The following is a 23,866-nucleotide window of genomic DNA, read 5'->3' as shown; positions in this document are numbered from 1 at the left end:
TTTTTTCCATGTTTAAGTGTTATAATTGGGTCCCCAGTGCTTCTATCAACCTAAAAAAAGTGAAAAATATCAACACAGTAACTTAGTTTTGATAAACCATTCTCTGCAAGCATGTGAAAAAAATAGGTCATTGAAATCTGGTTCCCCTTGTGATGTCAGAAGGGGATAATACTGGCCCTTAATCTGCACTATCCAACCACGTCACTGCCATTTAGTGCAGCAGATATCAACTGGCTTGCGTTGAAAAGGATACACCCAAAATGCTTTTTTGCTCACACCTACAAAGTGGCAATTTTAACATGCTATAATAAATTATCTATATAATATTTTTAGCTAGAACTTCACATATGTACTCTGGGGACACAAAATATTTATTTCACATCTTAAAAAAGTCTTGTGAAATGTCCCCTTTAAAAACATCAAGTAAGGGATAATGTATATTAGGCAGCCGGTTGTTAAATATTTTATTTGCTAATTTTTAACTAATGCAGACCTTCCGCGAGGAAAACCTACTTACTTTCGATTTTAAGATAAGACGTTCAAATGTCTCACTCACACGATTTGGTTTAATCATTTGTAAATATAAGATCATAAATGTTATTAAAAGACATATTTATGTTTAATTTTTGTGTAATATTAAACTGTACCTGTCAAAATGACTTACAGCATCTGGGTTACCGTGTGTTATTAGTTTTGAGGGGTTGTTATCTGGGAATAACAAACATGCAAATGTCGCGACTGGCCAATCAGAATCAAGCATTTCAATGATCTGTGTAATAATATCCCATTTGGAGTGCAGCAGTGTAACAAATTTAACATAAATTTGTGTTGACTTTCATGATGTGAGTGTTGTTGCTGTTTTATAGATTAGTTTAGGTTTATGCATTTTGCTGACACTTTTATTACAAGGTACAGTATACATAAGCATGTGTTCCCTGTGGTGTGCCTCATATATCTTGAAAAGTGAAGCCTCTGGCTCTTTGATCGCCCCCTGGTGGCTGGCTGCAGTACAATCGTAAGTCATAAACCCCGCCCTCTCCATCCAAACGAATGGTACTCTGCTCTAAATAAAAAAAATATTTACACTCCCGGTGTAAAAAAGTTTTGTTCCTTTAAGGTAGTTGTTATCATGCTGATATATGTTCAATTGTTCATTTTTGTGAGAAGTTTAATTTTAGCTAGTAATTTGATGCTGTAGAAACGGGGGCGTGTCGTTATGATTGGCGTGGTTGAATTGGGCGCGCAAGCGTTTGGGAGGAAGTTTGATACTGCGGCTCCTCCTCCTGCTCCTGGATGATTCCTTCTGCGCCTGCCTTGGCTCCAAATTGCCGTTTTTACATAACATGGCGCCGACCATGGTCAGACATTTTTAGCTTTAATTTAATACAATGGAAGGAGGTGACGTCGCGTCGTCCAGTCTATGGTTCAAACCCGAAACCTTTTGCGCTGCTAACGCAATGCTTATACAGGAACAACAATATTATTAGCATATTTCATAGGCCATAACCCAAACCAGCATAATTATACACTTCCTTAACGTACCAAAGTAATTATACAAATTCCTTAAAACAACCTAGTTCACTGGTTTAAAATATGTAATCTTGCCACCCTATGAGAGCAAGCAGGTGTTTTTTAACAGGGGCTTTTGGTTCATTCCGAGGTCTCATCACTTACTCGTCCTGCTCAGGATCAATTGTTCCTGATGGCTCCTGGATCTCTGGCTCCTGCCAATTCATTTCCCATCATCCTGTATTCACAGCCAGGTCTCCTCCCCTCTCTATAAGTGATTTCCTCTAATGGCTCAATGTCCGAGCATTAACCTCTTACTCTCAACCCTGTATCTACTCTGCCCAATCTCTGCTCGATGAAAAGTCTTTAAAAGAGAGAGAGAGACGGTGTTCATCATCATTCAAGCCTTGCAGTATGTTATGACTTCCCAGATTTATGTGCTGTGAATTACGGCGGCAGTAACCCAGCTGCCAGGAAAGCTCCAGACTGTACGCTGCATCCCGGCGTAGAAACGCAACATTGGGTTTTATGGCCGCTATGGGATTTTCCATTGGTCCTTGCCCTCGCAGGTGGGAGCATAGATCTCTTTCTACTGAGATGCATTAGGCAAGTTGTAGCCAAGTGTTACGAGTCAGGTATAGTCGTTGTCCTAGATTTAGTCTTGTGTGTTGGTTTTTTTAATGTCTGTTTGTTCTGTAGTCAAAGCTGGACGGTCTCTAATTGCTAAGCTGCAGGCCGCCGTGGAGCTCAGCCAGGCCGTCTGTTTTCCTGCTGCACTAAATGCCGGCCTGATGGCGGTGGGCTGTTCCCCCTCCACGCTACTTCTTACAAGCATGCACGTCTGCCATGTTTACGACTGCATTCGGAGGCCTTTCCTCTTCACTCCTGTTTAAATGTTTGGTTCTGTACGACCAAGCTGTTGGGTTTGAACTGCCACAAACCCCTGCTTTGACTTTAATCATCTTAAATCACTCTATAAAACTGACCTCAGACCTGCAGCTCTGTGCTTACTGTCTCCCTAGCACCTCATTACGAACAGAGCTGAATGATTATTTGCACTCTGTTGCCCCCTAGTCCTGGCTTTGATTTTCGTCGAGACGCACTGTGTGTGTCCTCCAGCAGGTGGAGCCATAAATCACAACACGCTTGACCGTTGGCCAACAACCATCATGGAAAATATGCTGGGTGTGTAATGAAGTATTGTCGGGTGTGTTATAGAGGAATACATTTGTCCTAATGCAGTACTGTTGAATGATTCTTACGATTTTAATAGGGCTGCGATGACCGGTAGGTCATCCCACAGGGTTTGTGTTGTTTTAGCCAAGCTATTAGAGATTAATGCTTAGGATATATATTATTAATGTTTTTTTATTATAATCTTGATCAGTGGTGCAAGATTAGAGCACAGCCTTTATTGCGTGTTAAAAAAGTCCAAGCATTGTGCCAGGGGAAACCAGGATTAGTTTTATTCCAGCAGTTAAAAGTATTGTAACCTAACTTGTAACCCAATTTAAACAGTTGGCCCATGTGTGTAATTACCCTCATTTATCTCTGACTGATTCACAGCCAAAAGTTCTTTAAATGAGCACAGTTTTACACAAGCCGAGATCCTACAGACATTTTGTGGGAGTAAATTGGACTAGGAAATTCAGCTTTTTCTTTCTTCTTTATTATAGAAGAAAAACGCTCTACCCGCGCGCTCGTACAGTTGATGGTTCACATTAGACAGTGCGCCGTTCTCTGCATGGATATGAATTATTGACATAGGACATCATAGCTCAACGGATCATCCCATGTGTTTCCCTCAGGAGATCAGTGAAGGGCAGTCTCTTTAGTTGGGCTTTGAAGAGCAGAGGAAGGTCTGTCACACACCATCTGCCTGTTTTCAAACTTAGCATGGCTTTAACTGCAGCTCTGTCAGTCTAATTGAAACCTTGACTGTCACCATGAACATGTGCTCTCTGGATACATGAAGGTTACAAGTTCTGGCTGCGATCCGTGTGTGAGGGGTCACACAAGTGTTCATTTGGATAATAAAGTTTGATGGTCTTGACCTGAAAGGCTATGACAGTAGTAACCTTAAGTCTTAAAGGGGTAGTTCACTCAAAAATTAAAATTCTGTCATCATTTACTTGACCTTAATTCAAACCTGTAGAAATGTCTTTGTTCTGCTGAATATAAATGAAGATATTTTAATTAATTTTAATAACCAAACAAATCTGGGACACCATTCACTTCCATAGTATTATCTTGTGTACTATGAAAGTCAATGGTGCCCCAGATCTGCTTGGTTACAAACATTCCCATGATTCCCATTAAGTATCTTTATTTGTATTCAGCAGAACAAAAAGTCTACATTTATGCAGATTTGAAACAACTTGGATAAATAAGTAAGTAAATGATGACAGAATTAAATCATTTTGGTAAACTATCCCTGAGTTTTCAAATTGTGGGTCACAAGCTATAGTGATGAATAATCAGTCCCTCCAGAAAAACATTAAAGTTATGTGATTGCATGATTTAATGCATAATCAGCCAAAGTCCGCATATTTATGTGGGGGACATTTTTTTTTTAAATATGCCTGCACTTTCACAGCATAAATTGCTGATTTTTGTGTGCAAAATATGCGGGCTTGCATGATTTCATAATCCACACATTTTCGTAGCAAAAATCACATATCTTGGCAGATAGTTGAAAAATCCAGTCAGTTTTTTGCAAGTTCCCGCATTTTTTTGCAAGTTCCCGCATTTTTTTGCAAGTTCCCGCATTTTTTTGCAAGTTCCCGCATTTTTTTGCAAGTTCCCGCATTTTTTTGCAAGTTCCCACAATTTCATTGCATAAAATTGCATAAATATTCCGCATATTCCATCGCATTTTTTAAGAAAACGTGCCACAAGATCAAGGATTTTTGCCCGCAACCATCACAAAAAAGCGACTGAATAATGCACAAAAACAGTGTAGTCTAAGTAACGACAAGCAATGGCTTGATTTTATTGTGTTTATTATTTTGATAATGCAATTAATAATTAATTATTTTGATAATGCAATTAAACTTTTAAAATTTTCATTAAAGTGGCAAGGAATAAAGAAAATTATAATTTTTTTCTCATATGTCCATTTAAAAATATGTTGGTGGTGGGTCCCAGGATAAACCCATTTAATTGCGAAATAAAAAGTTTGAAAACCCCTGACTTAAAGGGATAGTTCACCCTGATGAAACTTTTATATGACTCTTTTATCTTTGGAACACCAAAGAAGATATTTCAAGAAATGTCCCAGTGTTTTTGTGTCTAATGTGAAAGACCATGGGGGACAATGCTGTTTGATTACCATTATATCTTCTATACATATAGTTTTGTAATGACATAAGGGTGAGTAAATGATGAAAGAATTAATTTCTGGGTTAGCTATCCCACAGGGACTGCAAGGAAGTTTGTGAATAAACTTTTTTTAAAATTTAAAATTAAATATCCTAATAATGATCACTACTAATCATCATGTCTTCCACTCATGTGTGAGTCATGCATGAGACACAATTGCGGGGCTTGATGATGTCTGTCTGATAGGATGATGGTGATGTCATCTCTGCAAGCTTCATCTGCACCTGCATCGCTCATCAAAAACCGATTATTTCCGATTTGTACGTGCCGTCGTTGATATTTGTAAAGTTAATGACTGGATTCAGATTGATAGATTACCAAGGAAACGCAACATGAGGAGCGCGTCTGTGACATCACGGGATAATTAGGCCCGTGGGCGCGCGTGTACGTGCGTATCTGCAACCGCACTGATTTGCATTTTAATACGTTGTTAGCATAGGTGAAGGTTTATCTCCTCTTGATTAGATTCCAGTGATGTAATTACAATGCGCAGTTTTACTTCTCAGAAAGGGCAGCGTGCATAAACATCAATATGATTACCAGTAATTGTTTCAAAACAAATAAGCGGTCGGGTAATCAGTCAACGGGCCGCCTCTGAATTGTTTTGGAAGTCGGCCTTCGCCGCGGCACGTCATTTTAACATCTCAGTTTAAATTGGCTTTCCACTTGTCAGAGTAAAGAATATTTTAAAGATGAGTGGCGAAGGCTCAGAGGTAATCAGTGCTTTTAATGATCTTATTTGTGCGCGAGTGGCTCTGTAGACATTACTTAAGAGTCGTTGAGAGAGACGAGACACAGCGTTTGAAAAGCTGTCCCCTGACAGCCAGATTCATCCATTTATAAAAGAGGAATTATTATTGACTTCCCTCTCTCTTTCGCTCTGTCTGTCTGTCTCTCCCTCTTTTAAATAAAAAAATAACAGATTTGACCTCGGGAAGCTTAGAGACCAGAATAAGTAATGGCGTTGTCGTCATGCTGAGACGTGGCTTACCGTGAAATGGGTTATTGATTTTAAACAGATAAACTGTGTTCTCTTTTGTGTTGAGAAATTACCGAACAATTTAATTAGGGCCGGAACAGCAATATTTATTGCCAGGTTTTTCTGTACCCATCAACCCCTCCCAGATTTCCTCATGTTAAACTACCACAACAATTACACAAACCATGTTGCATAGCTTGGTGTTGTTTATTATTGGCACACACAGAGAGAAGAAAGATTGCATTGTTCATTCCTGAAGGTCTGGCAGACTTGGCGCATGACTCTGTTGAAACAAGGATTGACGTCCGCCTTTACATTCGGTGTCATCCTGACTTGTTTGAGCGTGTCCCAGCGCGTCTGTTAGCTGTTTGTCTAAATATAACCTTTAGTGTCTGTCAAATGGAAAACTCCTCTCAGGTGATTTTTCAATAGAGTAATCAAATGAAGATGCTCTGCTTTGTCAAACACATGTCTGTTAGGTCTCCTCTTTATTTTGTTTTATTCATGTTCACATGCGTGTGCATTACGATGTTGGATTGTTTGGTAAACCGAATCTGTTTTAGTCCTGACATTGACTGAGTAGCATCCTTCGATATGCTTTAGTGTTAAAACTCGTTTCAAAGCATGTTTTAATGCACTTAATGTCGGCTTTCGGTTTCAACGGGTTCAGGATGGCCCGTGACAGCTGTTTAGGGTGGAGAATGATATGTGTGTGCTTTCTGCTAAATGATTAAATGGTTAAAAGGCTCTTGATTGTAGCTGAGCCACGTGATCCCCCGGGCCCCCGCGAGGGGGAAAGGTCCCGAGGCAGCTGCTGCTTTTGAGCAGGACTCCTTAAGCCCTCTGAGAGCAGGGGCCCCTCGCCGTCTGTGCTCCAAGGTGCTGAAAAACAGTTATTCAAGCCCGAATCCTATGAGCCCCTGTGTGCAAGCGAGGGTGTGTGTGTGTGTTCGATTCCAATCCGTTGGAGTCCCCTTGTGTGAAATAAACACCCAGGCTGCTCAGATTCCCCAGTGTGGATGGCTAGGAGCAGGTGTCCCACCAAGCTTTATTAAGTCTTCTCCATCTCTCTCCATTAATGTGGTGAATTCGCTCCAGTGGGGAAGAGGCCCTCACAGGAAGCCATAGACATTCTGTCTGGCTGCGATCCGGACGCAAGGGGCCGTGCGTGCGCGCACGTCAACCACCACATTTCACACGAGGGCTGACTTAACCGTGCTGTTTCATGTTTTACGTAACTTTATTTGAAAGGACAGCTCTTATCGCCCTCGACTCAGACTAACCCCCTCACACCTCCCTCACACTTTTCAAAGATCCATCTTCTTCTTTATCTCTCATGTTTGGGTTTCTTAAGCTGTGGGTTGCTACACCTCTTTACGTTTTCCCAGATGCATTTGCTGTTGAAATCGGATCTGCCCTTTCCCCTTTGTATAGGAATGTGTAAGAAATGGCAAAACTATGGTAGATGGCTAAGTTTGTGAAATATAGAAATGCAGCTACAGTAGTTAAAAAGTTACCATATGTGACCCATCAAGTCATTTTATACTTTTAAAATGCATTTAATAAGCAAAAGAAAAGTTCAGGGTGTCACTTATGTATTATGTATTACACGGGGTAAGATGTAACATGGACTGTTTACATTGTTGCACAAGGTTGAGCGTTTTGCTTTTCCGGTATTTTTTTCAAGCTGCCAAAAGATGATCACCCGCAAATTATTGGAAATGTATAATGTTTTTCCAGAGAGTTATTTATGATCGAGTGTTTTGGTGTCATGCAAGTAAATTGGTTTCATATTACGGTTGGGTGTGTAATAGGGATGCACCGATATGGAAATTTTGGCCGATACTGATAACCGATAACTCTTTATATTTGGGGGCCGATAACCGATATATGTAGGCCGATAAATATTCATATTAATTTCACAATGAAAAACTCCCAGAGCGCGGACATCTTGTCTTTGCGCTAGACTAGCATACTCTTCTTAAGCCCGCAACATGTGTCATCTTCGTGCTATGTCACAGAAAGCACCAATCAAAACTCCACATGGCCAGCAATGAGCAAATGAAGTGGTTCAACAAACCAAAATAATCCATCATTTATCGGCTTTCATTTGTCGGCCTAATTTTGCTATCAGACCGATAACCGATAATATTAAAAATAAGCAGTTATCGGCCGATAACGATATGTCGCCCGATATATCGTGCATCCCTAGTGTGTAAGATACCAAATCCAATGCTATGTCATATTAATCAGTGTCTTGTTGACTAAAACATCGCATCATTTTGAAATATGTTTGCAGGTCTTAGCAACTTTTTTGGTGGGCTTGAAAATATTTTGACCCAGCGGGATTAATTGGGTTAACGCCATGTTAAAACTAACTCCTCAGCACTTACGAGCTGCCATTGTTTTAAAGGTGCAGTGTGTAATTTTTAGAAGGATCTCTTGACAGAAATGCAAAATAATATACCAAACTATATTTTCAGTGGTGTATAAATGACCCGTTATGTTTTTATTACCTTAGAATATGACGTTTTTATCTACATAGATCGAGGGTCCCCTTACGTGGAAGTCGCCATTTTGTGCCGCCATGTTTCTACAGAAGCCCTTAACGGACAAACTTTTTTAACTAAGTTGTCTCCGTCAACGACATGTTTTTCCGGTGGCGGCTACTTTAGCTTCTCTATACGTTTCAAAAGCGAGGGGTGAGCAGTGGACTGAGCTGTCGGTTGCAAGTCGCAACCTTACCACTAGATGCCGCTAAAATTTACACACTGCACCTTTAAATAGGCTACACACGAATGATTGCTACCTGTCTATTATAGACAGATATATATTTGCCTGTAAACTTAATTTTTAGCAAGTTACAACTAACCCCCTGCCTGTTACAATTAACACCACCTATAGGGTAAGTTGTAACGTTTGCACTTCTTTCACGTTTGGTGTAATTGTCCAAGAATGGTAAGTACTAGAAACAAACTTCTTTGTAGCAGAGATGTGTGTGTTGCTTGTGTAAAAACATAATTAATCAAACTCAAATATTTTTTGAATGATTGAGCCAAAACCAAAAGGCGTTAGGTGGTGCCTCGCTCTCCCCTAATGTTGTAGATTCATGGTTTTCTACACATTTTTATCCATTCACTGCTTTTTTAAGTGTATTATTACAGAAATATATAACAGACCCCCCCCTCCCCCCTTTTTCAAGGTATGTGTCAAAAAAATCAGTGCTCGAAGAAATCTGTTTTAAAGTAGGCAGAAATTTCCAGGAGTGTTATGATTAACATGAAGAAAAGTCAAGGTGGTGCCCACCTCCTGCGGCAAGTGCTCGGCACAGGTTAGCGTTTAAGCCAGCACACGGGTCTGGAACAGAGAATACTGATGGAGACATTAGTCAGGCTGCAATTGGGGGTTTATTTTTAGAGGGTGGCATTTAAAGCCAGGACACTTGGTTCTGCCTGCCTGTTAATGACTCATCTGGGGAGAGAGAGAGAGAGAGAGAAAGAGATGCTGCCCAGCCGCCAGCAAGAACAGCATTTTGCTCTGTATCGTCACAGCAGCTCCCCGGGTCTCAGAGACCTCAGATCAGCATGTGATGCCCTGAGCTCCAGTTGATAGATTTCAGATTTGTTGCATTTTGTTTATATGTAGACTTGTTTTGCCGACGGCGTTTAAATGCAGTTACGCTAGCTGTGTGTAATTTTTAAACGAATGCAACCTCAAAACAAGCATCAAATGTATATGTTGGCTTGTTTGTTTACTCTTTCTCTAAAGCGTACGTACGTTTGCTATCTTAAATCAGAACGTTGGGTCGGTTTTCTAACAGGCCTGTATAATTCACTTGTTTATTGAGAGGGTAACGATGACGTACGATCATTGACCACCTTGTTTCTATTTAAACGCGCGGCACTGGCGAATGAATGGCTGCTTTGTGGATTCGGTCAGTAAGATGCTTGTAAATTGTACATTTCCTCTCTGTTCTTGTGTTTATATGGAATTTACATGACAGCTACATTAATAATGTCCCACGCTCTTGCCACCTGGTATGAGCATTTCCAAATAAATGAACCCATCTATTTCACTTCATAATTCAGACGTGCTCGGCAGTCAAAAGTTTATCCGGACTTTTCACGACCACCCAACAACAGGTTAAATTTGTTCTCTGCCATTAATCCTGTGTGTGTGTGCATATAAGCCCGTGTATACGGTGTGTGAGGACATGAGTTGGCCCATTCTAGGTTCGGCCTCTGCAAAATATGTTCAACAGTGAATCAGAGTTCAAATAGGAAAACAAGTCAGGTTTTTTTTGTCTCAATAGCTTTAACAGATGCTATATAAATCTTTAATAGAAAGTACTGTATAGACATTCACATAATCCCTGTACATCCTGGTCCAGACAAGTCTCCTGAGCAGTGCTGGAAGAATACAGCACCTCACATCCGCCTTATGCTTTTGGTCTTTATTAAAAGGAGAGGTTTATCCACATTTCAAAATTGAATGGAAACACTTTTTTACCCTTGTGTTGATCCAAAATGGATTTAGCTTCCTCAGTAGAACATACAAAGAGAAAATTTGAAGAATGATCTGGTCACTCATATTAAAGGCACCATGAAACAGAACTAGCAATTGTCTTCTTTCCATATCGTGAATATATCCACGTAAAACAGCTTCTGTAATGAAAAAAAAATTAGGGCAACACTTGATTTTGTCTATCGAGAACTGATTGAATTGTTGGAAGTTGGATCATGTTGCTAATTGCCTTGATCTTTTCCTGGGCAGTAACAATTCTCCGATAGTCCCTTCTTCGCACCACTCCCTAATGACAGGAAGGTGTTAGTACCGAGGGGCAACCTTCCGATCTTTCTGATGAAGCCAGTACAGAAGTGACTTAAACTGCAGTTCATCGACTGGCGGCTAGAGGCTGACTTCTCTTTACCCATTCGCGAGTGATGCGCGACTACTTTAAGCTTCAAAAAAGCTCTTCACAAACCTATGGGTGACGTCACGGACACTATTTCCATATTTTTTTTCAGTTTTTCGTTAGTACACACACATTAATACATAGTTAATGATATGCAAAGTTACCAATCTAAAGTCTACGATGACGAGTTATCGCCTCCAACTAAAATCAATTTTTTTTAGACTACAATAAGCGCAAGTATTGTAGGGCAACAGTTTACTTTCCTCAGCCTGTTGACGTGGACTTAATGCACATTGTCATAATTCTACCTGCTTTTGTCTTTGTAAGTAGTCTATGTTTTCATATTTAAAGAATTTGCTACTGACTTTTCAAACCATAATTTTAACACAAGTTTTGAGCAGTGTCATTTCTACGATTACAAATGCAGACATGGTTTTATGTTTTAGTATTCTTAACTTACCAATCTGTTACGTTCTGCTCAAGCCATGCTGGTAAAGTTGATCGATTAAATTGGTCATCCTCGTTTTACTGGATCAGATTGAGGCTTTTGTTGATAAGGCAGTAAAGATGATATTATCTCCTGTTGAGAGCTGATCTTCCAAACATGGTAAGCATGATTACATTTCCTGCACATGCTTGAGGTATTCGGCCAATCAGAACACGCTGGATAGCTGACCAAACTGAGCAAATCACGCTTTTTCGAACAATGAGTTTTGTGGATCATATTTCAGAAAGGCGGGGCAATGATATTACGCAGCAGCCGAAAATAGTCCCATTAGTATTTTTCAATAGCATGGGACTATTTTCGGTCACAATGTAACATCCTTGATTATTACGCCAGAATGAGAGCATAGTTCATAGCCATATCTGCCTGGAAATTACAACTTTTAATTTTCCGTTGGTCTTAGTACACGATGTAACTACAGAAGAGTCAAGTTTTAAATAGGAGATATATTAAAACTCTTTGGTTATTTTTTAGCGTAATGCTAATGGTTTAATCAGATTCAATGGATTATGCTAAGCTATGCTAAAAGTGGTAGCGTCAGACCCAGAGATCGGCTGAATGGATTCCAAAATGGTAAAAAATCTAATGTTTAACTCTATTTATTTCCAAATAATTATAGCTAAGGTGAATTTATAATTCTATAATCAAATTCATATTATTATTATTATTATTATTATGGAACATACTGAAATTGAAGCTGACGAAGTACCCAATAAATTGCTCTTTTGATTTAGATCTTTTAATGATGTGGTTAGTGTGTTTGCAACTCCTCCTAGAGCTTTTATATCCTTTTTCAACTTGAAAGCCTCATACCTCATTCCAATTGTAATTGTATGTAAAAGAGTGACCAGTACATTCAGTACTATTACATTTGGAACATGAGGGTGAGTAACTAACCATGGTCTTTATTGTTGTTAAACTATTTCCTTAACAACTTTTGGACGTCACGTATCACAGTTGCAAACACAGTGTGCTCTGAAAGCAATTTCTCAATTGATAAAAATTAGATTAGGCTTTCCGCTAGAAGCAGCACTACAACAGCTTAATGCACGGTTTCTCACCGCATCCTAACATTTTGGCGTACACTTCAACAAGCACTGCACTTTATTATTCGCTGGGGTGATTACTCACAAAACAAACTGTTCCTAGTAAAGCTTTTCTGCGCTTTTTATGATCTCCTCAGCTTGCACCCTTGAGTGTTTTCCATTGATTCCTCAAGGAGCTCTGGACTTACATAAGCCCTTGTTTACAGACAAAAAGGCTTATATTTATTTGTCAGCTGTCCTCTCTGGTGTACAACACATCCTCGGTCGAGGAACATATTGGCATTGGCGTTACGAGCGCAGACGCCTGGAGAAGAATCGGTGGAGTCGCTGTAGTCGTAGCTCGACTGTGGGTTGATCAGCACACTGCCAAAACACTAGAGAACAGTTCCTCAAGAAATAGGCTCTGTGTGAATCATTGAGGGACTTGTACGCTGCTCAACTTGTTTTATTTACAGCCCTTCCAGTGTGTCTTCCTTCAAACCTCTAATCTGAAACTTGCTATCTGGATGCAGCTATCTTTTCTGACAGGATGTTTTATAATAGTCTGCTAATGAGTATTTAAGCGCTTATTGTTATTGTTAGTCGTGTATGTTTAGCGTGTGTGGTGTCAGCTGTCAAGAAGGCAGCAGGTCTGTGATGTGCTGTCTGTCGTGTTTAGGATATGGCCTGCATTAGTGATGAAGAGATGAATTCTTTCTCCATTTGAGGTCCTCTGTGCAAACAATGTCTGCAACTCACTTTGGCATTTAGAGTGAGCCGTCTCATTGTTCTTGTTTAATTGTATCCAGTGCTTTTGACAAAAACAATGTTATTGGAGTGAAGGATGATATTCTGGATCTAATTAACTGTGATTGTTGTGCTTCAAAGCTCCATCTGAAAGAATTTTGAAGACTTGACCTGGTTTTGTTTAGCATCATTGCTTCTCTCTGTCTCTCTTTTTTCTCTCTCCTCTGCCTCATCGACCTGTATCCCTATTTGTCCCATCTATCTGTTTATACCTTTTCTTATTCTAAATACAAATAACAAAAACAAAGAGCATGCATACATATATACATATATACATATATATATATATATATATATATATATATATATATATATATATATATATATATATATATATATATATATATATATATATATATATATATATATATATATATATATATATATATATATATATTACAGTCGCTATACCTGTGACTGGAAAAAGCTGCCAATACTGCCCGATTCCCTTCAAAAATCAGAGGTCCTGATGTGTAAACTTTTGAGCAAGTTACCGTCATTGTGTCTCATAGTGTGGCCTTCTAAAATGCATAGATATATCACACTCCTACTTAATCGATATTGCTTAAAAATAGTATACTTTTAGTTAGTCTAGCATTAGTCTAAAAGTCTTATTTGTATTCCCATCACTCAGACACTCATCTTGCTTTAATACGTCTAACCACAAGCATATGTGAGACATGTTGCCTCTGGTTTTATCAATCTGATGTTTAAGCACATTCTTTTCAGTTCTTGTAACATTTGTGGTAAGGCATTTCAAAGAGAGCAGTCTGACATTCCTCACCGTACCCCTCTCTTTATAAGTGAACATTTGGTGCTCCCAAAAAAAGAAGAAACGTGGTCCTTGTGCTCCATTTAATTTTAATAGCTTGATGCCCAGCCACATTCGAGATCCACCGTGGATCTTGTGGTTACATTTACTGGGTGCTTAATTGCTACATGCTATGAATGAAGGAATTTGGTTCGTTTTTTATTTTATTATATGCCTATATTTATAAGACAGTATAGAGCAGAGTGAAAATAGGGGTTAGGGGGAATATGACGGACTGGATTTGAACCTGGGTCCTTGTGAGCCATCAGCTCCCCCACCAGAAATAATACATGTTATTCTTGGCATCATATTTTTGTGTCAGAAAGAAATGGGTAAACACAAAACTTTTTTTTATAAAGTTCACTTTTTTACAACGATTTAGTTAGCTAGCCTTCCCACGACCCTGGAGAAGACAAGTGGGTTTGGATGTGAATTTATAATTTATTTAGGGGCGGTTTCCCGGACAGGGATTAGACTAGTTCTAGAGTAAAATAAATGTAAGAGCTGTCCAAACTAAAAAACAACTTGCACTGACATATCTTAAAATACATGAGTGTTTTGCCTCAAAATGCACACAAGTAATGTTTTAAGTAAGGCATGTTTGTTAAAACATCATATTATGGTAATTCAGTTTATTTGTCATAGTTAAATAAACTGAATTATCATATTATGATGTAAAGTATCTTTCAGATAATATAATATAATATGTGTTATAATTAGGGCTGTATGTCAGCAAAGAATCTTGTATAAGAAGCATAACATGGGTTGCGCGTCAATATGTTGACACATTACGATACTGTAAAGTAAGTTGATTCATTGTGTTTTTTCCTTTTTTAGGAAAAAAAATATATATAGTGCACGCCCCATGCTAGTACTTCCTGTCACTGTTTAAGTTACAAATTAAGAATGTTATCTAGTGGTTCGGATGTAAACTTAAAACGAAACAACTGCCATGAATCTGTTATGATTTTTATATTTTAAAATATCAATGTCTATCGATCGATCGATAAATTATTGCAAAAAAAACCCCACAATATTCACGTGTAGACGCAATTACAATATCAAGGCAAATAAACGACAATTAGGTTTTGTTTCTCATAATCGTGTAGCCCTACTATTAAAGGCGGAGTGCACAATGTTTGAAAAACGCTTTGGAAAAGGATACGGGCCGACTACCAAAACACACTTATAGCCAATCAGCAGTAAGGAGCGTGTCTACTAACCGACATCCTTGCCGGGTTGCGTATGTGTGGGGCGGGTCTTTTAAAAGAAGGTCCAGATTCTACTGGGGTAGTAGCGTGTTTGTTTAGGTGATTTCAAATATCAACACTGGCTTTCAAACATTGTGCACTCCGCCTTTAACCCTCTGGGGTCCGACCATTTTGGGACACTCTCAGAGGTTCTGACATGCCCTTACATTTGGTCTTTTTTCAGTTGCTTTAAAACATAATAATGGCAAGTGTCTCATACCACTGCGTTCAGCACAAACTGGGCTAAAATATTATATGAGCTACATGTATGTACATGTTTGTATTTTTGAAAGAAAAATGTTTATGTGTGGTTTTTAAAAAAGCTAAATTTTTAAGTCACTGATATAAGTCCACAAAACCCATACTAAACATGTTTTAACAAGACTTTTCTAAACATAATCTAGTAGTCTACAGTTTTTTCTTTAAAATGATGTGAAAATCATCCTGCCTACTTATTCACAATAACCAATATATTGATTTAGAAATTGTAAGACACTTTTTGTTTAGAGGGGCCGTATGCGAGAAGGATTGATTGACAGCTAGCAAACAAAGGCTCGCATAATGAGCTGCATAATGAGGCAGGAATGTGAGAATGAACTACAGTAAAGAATGTGAGGACAAATGTATACATGTTTGTTTGAGGTTTATTAAGTTAACAATATAATCAAAAAAGAAATGATGGTTAGTAGGACATTTTCAGTTTATTTGGAAACAAACCCTATTCAAAAACTTTGTATAAACTAAGAAACTGATACACAACAGAGGGGTAACTTTATGTGGCTCATGTTACCATATAACTTTATGTCCAAAAAGTGTTTTTCCACTTCATAGTTTTGTACTGATGAGAGAGATGCAGACCTCTAAGAGAGTTATAAACAGCTGTTAGCATAAATTGTCCACAGAAATACCCTTACATATATAACTGATGGGTAAATATCACTGATACTACATTCATAAACTATCTTATACTAAACTATCGTATAAACTAAATCTCAGATAAACATCTGCAGCGATTAGTTATATAAAAAGCTGTTTTCAGATCACTGTTTTCAGATGCCCATCCACTTATCGTCTAGCTTCTGTTTTAAACATGTTTCTGTAAGCGCGTATGAACTTTAAAAACACATCGCATATGGCGCGTCCATGTGGGCGAGGTCGCGTCTCCGTGTAACGCGACGCTCATAAAAAAGGTGTCGCCTGTAAAGCGCAATGTATGGAATTGCCTTGCATGTAAACAATATGGAATCATTTTACAGCAAATCCCGCAGTGCAGCATTTACTCAAAGTTGCCATGAAGGATACGAAAGTGAATAACTGTGTCTAACGCTGTAAAACATGTAAAATATATCCGCCATTATGGGAGGTCACGCGGATTTGTTTGTAAATAAGCATGTAAACATGGAATCATATCACAGCACACACTTAAAAGATACAGCAGTTCAGGCTTACTGAAAGTTGCCACGAAGGACATAAGTGAATAACTGTGTTTAACACTGTTACATTATGCAACAGTGAAATCCGCCATTACGTGAGATTGCGTCCGTTTGTAAACAATGCGAAAGTTTTTCAATCCGAAGCGTGCAGTCTGATGAGGTTGCTTAACGTTACTGTATGTAGGCTGAACTGCACAAGCCATGAGCATATTAAGTTACATGATAGCAAATATAAATGGTATAAATTAACTGTTAACGTTACTTACTTCTAATCCAGCTCCAGTGCGTCCTCCATTGTTCTTCTAAGGTAACGTTAAAGATAAATGCTTCTCTTCCTCAATGTCCAGACATAAATGAAGATATTCCTCACGTGTGTGTATAAAGTTTATAATCCAAACATGCGGAAAAAGTCTTTAAATCTGATAAAACTTTACGCTTTGTTTATTATTGTTGGAACTGCTCGTCTCTTCATTACCATGTCAACAGCTGTGGGTGTGACCGAATTAAAGATAATGAAGTCAGCAAGGAAAAACGGTACTCTCTTTACTTCAATGCAGATTACATAAACAGGCATTATTTGTTTTCGATTATATTTAGCTTGTTTAAAAGTAGACATTTCAGGGTTTCTTTGGATATGTGTATCATGCTTGTGTGACGAGTATTCGCGGAGTTTCAATTGATTTTTGTAACGTGTTTTGAGAGACAGCTGGCAGAGACAGAAATGTCTGGATGCACACCCTGTTTATTTTCTTTATTTGACAAAAACACAAAGATCTGTTGTTATTGTGAATTAACACATATTAAAGAAGACCCTTTACCGTTTCAAATGATGTCAAACACGCAAGTGTATGATTATTAATGATGGAGTATTTTAAGTTGATTCTGCCATGATAAGGAAAAAACACGTCAAAACGCGGCGCCAGGGGGTTAAGTGGTCGGGATGTAAACTCTTAACGAGTGGTCTCCAACATGGCCACCAGGTTGCCGCATGAAGTCTGTGAGTTGCCCGCCAAAGCACATTCTATTAAAGGCGGGGTGCATGATTTTTGAAAAAAACTTTGGAAAAGGAGACGGGCCAACTACCAAAACACACTTATAGCCAATCAGCAGTAAGGAGCGTGTCTACTAACCGACATCGTTGCCTGGGTTGCATATGTGTGGGGCGGGTCTATCAAAAGAAGGTCTAGATTCTGTTGGGGTAGGGGAGTGTTTGTTTAGGTGATTTCAAATGTCAGCATTGGCTTTCAGAAATCATGCACCCGCCTTTTATAGTCTCATTTTTAATATTTATATGTTTTACATTAGCATAAATATTAACATTTTATATTAGATTAGCTACTTTTATGTATGTTAACATTTGAAACAATGATAAAACATATCAAATCAACAAGTAAAACAAAAGTTTTGCATAGACTTAAAAAGTAGCCCTCCAGATCGTTTTATCCATTGTGACAGCCTTTGCTCAAAAAAAGGTTGGAGACCACTGCTCTAAACAAAACAACTTCCATGAATGTTGTATGATTTCTTAAAATCAATATTGCATTTTTAGAATCAGTACAGTATACGCACAACCGGCATAATGTCATAGAATGTCTCTGAACAGGTTCACGCCCACTTTTGGGGGAAAACAAACTAGACTTCTCATTGACTTCCATACAAAATAGCGGAACAAAGCAACGTTCGTACACACCCGGCAGGCGTAAATAACTTCACTCAGATTAAACATGTCGAGTAATTATCTGTCCACCCTGCCTGCCATAGAGCGCGAAAAATACATGAACACATTTAATTTGGTCAATTTAAAAACTCAACGCAAAAAAAAGGTATACTGGCCCAGTCAAAAAATGTCTGTCACATATTTAAAAATTAGAATTCAAAAGTCAAATATATTTGTATAGATATACAACAGACATGTTCCGATGAAAAAAGGTTCCCAACTTTTCTGCTTTACCCGTAAACTGATAGCAAACTGTGCAAAATATTGCATTGTTTCTTTCGTCTTGTTTTACCCAAGTAAATGTCTTCTTCCAAGATGTTAAATAAAATACATTGATGAAAATATATTTTATTGACTGAGGGTGAAGCACTGCCCCGATCGGGCAAGTGACAATACATTTTACTGGCCCAAACGTCTCTCACGCTTGCCCCTGGCCACCGGGCAATCCTTTATGTTGAGCCCTGATGTCCCTTTCATTCTCCCAGCGTCAGATTTGTGTAACAACGCTCCCCATTGGCCAGAGGTGTCCGGACATTTACTCGTACCTAATCGAGTCAACAGGGAAGCCAGTGAAAGATTTTACTTCGTATTTGAAAGTTACTTCGTATTTATATATTATGTCTTTTATATTTAGAGTAAGTGCACTTTTCCGTCCAGCCATACAACTAGCCTTAGTGATATTTCCAGCAATCACTGGATGGCGTTGTTACACAAATTTGACGCTGGGAGAATGAAAGGGACATGTTTTTAAATTGACCAAATTAAATGTGTTAATGTATCTTTCGCACTCTATAACAGGCAGGGTGGACAGATAACTACTCAACAGGACGATAGGACGATCTCACAATGAGGCATATCGCCCAACACTAGTTGCACCCCTAGTTATAATGCAGCACTGGCCTGAATTCTAGACATTTAACATGGACCAACAGATTTTTTGAAATCCGCCTGAAGCCTGGAATACACTTCAGGATTTTTGCACTCCTATGGGATCATATCTTGTCACACTGTGCGACATGGGTCGTTTAGACTCGGGTGCGACAAGCATGTAGACTGCACAATGATGACATGGAGGCTTCGACGGCTGCGTTACACGTTAGCGCGACGTCACCAGTATGCGCTAGTGATAAACAAATACCAGTACACAGGTCGTAGCAGCAAACACACTGTGCGTTGATCATGCTGAATTTCTGACACCGTCAGAAAACTATCGTAGGCTATCTTTAGACGCAAGACCGGGAAAATGGCCGCCATTGAACCTCTCTCACTGTACGACATAGGACCACTGATGAAGAGCCACGATCACAGAAATCGCGATTTTACTGTATATTGAACGGATGAACCTTTGTAACAGACTTACCACCTCTTAAACCTGCACTTTTTTGCCATCTGTATTCTGTGAAGCTTTAATAGAAAACCTCTCCCATAGTTCCAACAACTGCGTCTACACAACTTCAAACCTAGTTTTAATGCCTAGATCCACACCACCTCCCACTGTAACACTTACTCCCTTTGTCACCACTCCACTGCCGCTCAATTTACATTTCTGAAATAAGAGGCTTCTCACAATTGATTGTGTTTTCCACAATCTAACCGGAGTGCGGCTTTGATGTTGTTCGTGGAGTGCCTAGACACAAGGCTGTGTGTAGAGGAGTGTTTGCCTGTGGCCATTGATGAACAGTCCCTGCAGGATCACTGTTTGTTTGTGTGAATTGCTTATGTAGCCACATCAGCTGCTTCCAGTCTAGCTGCTATACAATAAATAAAACTGCCGTCAATATTGAGCTTTGCGGGCGTTACTTCCTGCTGTGAGGTAGACTGCTTTTTCTCTTTGCCGAGTTAATAAGTAAACAGTTGTGAATATCGCCTTTTTCGATCAATAATGTTCACACATGTTCCATGTTGGGCTTTGGTGGTTATTTTTTGATTATATTTTTTTCATTTCAGTCTCTTGTTGATACTTAAATTTCAGTACGTGTTCTGAAATGAAAAGGAAGCATGGTTTCCTCCAGACAGGCGTTGTTGCCAAGCAGATTTTTCTTAGAGAATGTTTCATATAAGAACCACCTATTAAATTTCTAGTTGAAACAAATAAAGCTTTTTCATTCACACCTATATAACAATAATACAAGGTAATTACCATAAATATTTACCCAAATATTTTTGCGAAAACATTTTGCAGTATATAAATAGTGTATTGGTAGCACTTTATTATAAGTTTGTATTTGTAATAAATACATAAATTAACCATAAATTAAGCATTATAGTTTTTTAGCATTTGTAAATACTAAATTAGTTAATTGTGCATTTTTATGCAAGTTTTCCACATTGCTTAATTCAGTGAAGTTGCATAATAGTGTCTGCAAAGTCACTGTGAATGTTTAATGCATTGCTGCATCACCAGGACATAGTAGTTTTATTCTTCTTCTTTTGTGAGTGTTTCTACTGTGTGTGCAGTTTTTCTCTGAGGGGCGGGTGTGTGTGTTTGGTCTTTAGCCCTGCTTTGTAACCCTACACTGGGCGCTGTGGCAGCTCTCCCATCCAGTTCTCCTCCTGACCCATTTCAGGCCATAACTAAGATCAGTGGAGCATTGGGCAGAAAGTGCAAGAGGTTTATTCTGTGTCTCTGTGTGTGTAAAAGGGAAATGTGTTTGTGTACGGATGATCGTGGTTTGACTTGCTTAGCTCAGTCCCACGCACTGTGGTCAAAATGGTTAGTATTTTTTTCTTTCTGTGCTGAGGAAGTGTGTATATTGTTCCCACGCTATGTAGAGATGAGGGTCTTTTGTTCCAGACAGGGGGCGCTGCCGGCCACTGCACTAAGCCCTGACTCAAGAAGCAGAGGGATGTTGCAAACTGCATTAATTGTTATGACCTGATACAGAGACGTTTATGAACGAACAGCATGCTTGAGTAAGCTGCAGTGAACTGCATTTGCTGATCTATTTAGTTTTTGCTGTTGTGTGAATAAAAAAATTTGGTCTTTGTTACTCCAGCCAGATATTAGAATTACCTCATGATTTACTCAATTTTAGCAACCGGAGATACATATGTTTGGAGTTATTTAATCAAGTGTCCTTGCTCTTTCTAGCTTAGATAGAAAACCGGGATCAGAGAACAACTTCTGACTTAAACCCCTCCCAATAGTGCAACCATCCTTCACAAAAGTAATCCACACGGCTCTAATAGGTTAATAAAGGTCTTCTGCAGGTAATCGATGCAATTTTGTAAAAAAATATCCGTAATCAAAACTTTATAAACCATAATAACTACGCCATCTTGGACTCACGCAATTCAAGTGAGAGTTTTGGCGTAGTAAGTGTTGGTTGCCATAGTTACGTTGCGCAGTGACTTCATGAGTCCAAGACGGCATTGTTACCGGAAGCTAGTTATTATGGTTTATAGACAGTTTCATTGTGCGCATGTGCGGTGACACAATAAGTGTCAAGTCTGAACTTTACTTCTGGTTTCTGTTTGTTTAATGGTCTGACTAGTTGCTGAAACTGAACTCTTAAACAAATACCTTGTCGAAAATAATGTAATCTAAGTGTTGTTTATTTTGCTTGCTATATAAATAAACTACTTTAAAAGGACTTTGTTGTTATTTATTCTTTGCTGAGTTTACCGGAAGTTACGTGATGACCACAAAAGCCGCTTGTTTATGTTGTTACTACTGAAGCGGTCTATATCAGGCAGCCAAAACATTAGAAACCATTTAAAACATAAAAAAATGAAAAAAAAACCTTTCTGATGTCTGACCTGACAAGGACCATTCAAAACGTTATGTAAATAAGTAAATTTTTTTGAAAGCAAAAATGGAGTGAGCATGTCCTATTGTATTTAAGCTTTGACTCATCTTTTAGTCAGGCACCTGCTGGAAAATTGTTTATGTGTGCAAATTTTTTTAATTAAAGAGTCATGCTGGTAAATGATCTCAGCTTCAGCACGGATAGCGACGAGCTCCCTGATCTCTGCTTCAGTCCAGTTTGAGATTTCTTGTCGTGAATGTTGATCTGCATTTAAATCGACGACAAGTGTGTCCTTACTACCGCACACCCCTTACGGCATTGTAAGTCTAGTTCACACAAAATGCTTTCCATGTATGTTACGCCAAAGTTACTAGGTCCTCTTTACGGGAGCGATTCCAGAACATTTATGGTACGCGTTTGTGTTCACACAGAAGCCTGTTTTCTGCCAATTTAGCAGAAATTTTCTAGGACCAAAGTACTGTGTGAACGGGGTTTAAGAGGCATCACAGAGAGATACACCAGAGGAGGACGCACATGACCATGCTCTCTGAAGGTGTCACTCCAATGTTTACAAAAGCTTCAAAAGGCTGAGTGAGAAACCGGTGCATTTGTTGTTGGGCAGCATCTTGAAGAGCCTCAACATGCCAGCCATCCTCAGCCCGAGCCTTTTGTTGCCAAGTGTGCAGAGCTCCTGTTGCTAAAGGAAGTACTTAAATGTGTAGTTATGTGAGATCTTTCCTCGCTAAAGCTGGTCCCCCGCTGCTCCTTCCTGCTCCTTGGCTGAATATGAAGTGTTGCTTGATGGGCTTTTCCCCTCTGACAGTGTCACAAGAGGAGTGACAGATCAGAGAGGGAGCTGACCCTCCTCCCAGAGGAAGTGCTGGGAGCCAAGGGTGGCCCATTCAGCGCCCCAAGGCCACTCTCTGCTAATGGAACATGATAAGCTTTTCATGAATCATTGTGCAAGGCTGCTTTGTGCGCCAGTGTCTCTGTAGGCTTGGTACATCAATGCCGCATTTGCCTTTCTCTGAATGTACATGATATTTATATAGACGTATCAGAGATTGTTTTGGTAACGCATTGGTAGCCACACCTAGTTAAGGTTGCGCTCTATAGCTTTCCTGTCTGGTATTTGTAAAAAAAAACTAGCAGTGAGGTCTTGATATTGACAGTGCGTTCAAACAGGTTGCATTATATTGATACTGTCTGTGAAATCCAGGCAAAGTCTCACAAGCATAAACGTTTGATTTTCAATTTGAAATCAAACCTTACTTTTCCTAACCTTACTCAGTCAATTTTAAAGAGATCAAGGACATAATGTTATTTTTTTGTTATATAGAACGACTTTAAGAAAACCATAAATCACAAAAAAATACTTTAGCTGGGTTTTCACAGGCAGGGTCACACATTTATTGATCCTAATGATCAGTAGCACTTGCTAAAGCAATAAAAACAATAGTAGAGATTTTGGCGAGTACTCCTTAACAACCACCAATAAATACACACTATATGAATTCATGTGGTGTAATTTTATGCATTGCCACTGAAATCCATTTGAAATTCAAAGAGCCTGCCAGAAATTTTTACAAATCTACCTGCAATTTTCCGCAACATTGTGCAATCGGATTGCAGCAGAATCAACTAAAAATAGTTTATTATATGCTTGTCATTGTTTCGTCATTCGGGTCTTTAGGGCTAGATTAATATTTTTATATCCGTCATCTTCACTTTCATGCACACATTAGGGTTTGTTTTCTGTTTTTGCATTCGAGAGCTTTATCTCTT

General features: G+C 38.9%; 1 protein-coding gene across 2 annotated transcripts in view; it reads left to right on the top strand.

Moving 5' to 3' along the window:
- Positions 1–23,866, top strand: part of adka (adenosine kinase a) — a 191,696-nt gene that overhangs the window by 14,484 nt on the left and 153,346 nt on the right. The gene's annotated exons all lie outside the window — the stretch shown is intronic.

The sequence above is a fragment of the Misgurnus anguillicaudatus genome, chromosome 11, assembly GCF_027580225.2.
Source record: "Misgurnus anguillicaudatus chromosome 11, ASM2758022v2, whole genome shotgun sequence".
In the NCBI taxonomy this organism is placed as follows: Eukaryota; Metazoa; Chordata; class Actinopteri; order Cypriniformes; family Cobitidae; genus Misgurnus; species Misgurnus anguillicaudatus.
This window is presented reverse-complemented; position numbering and strand designations above follow the sequence as displayed.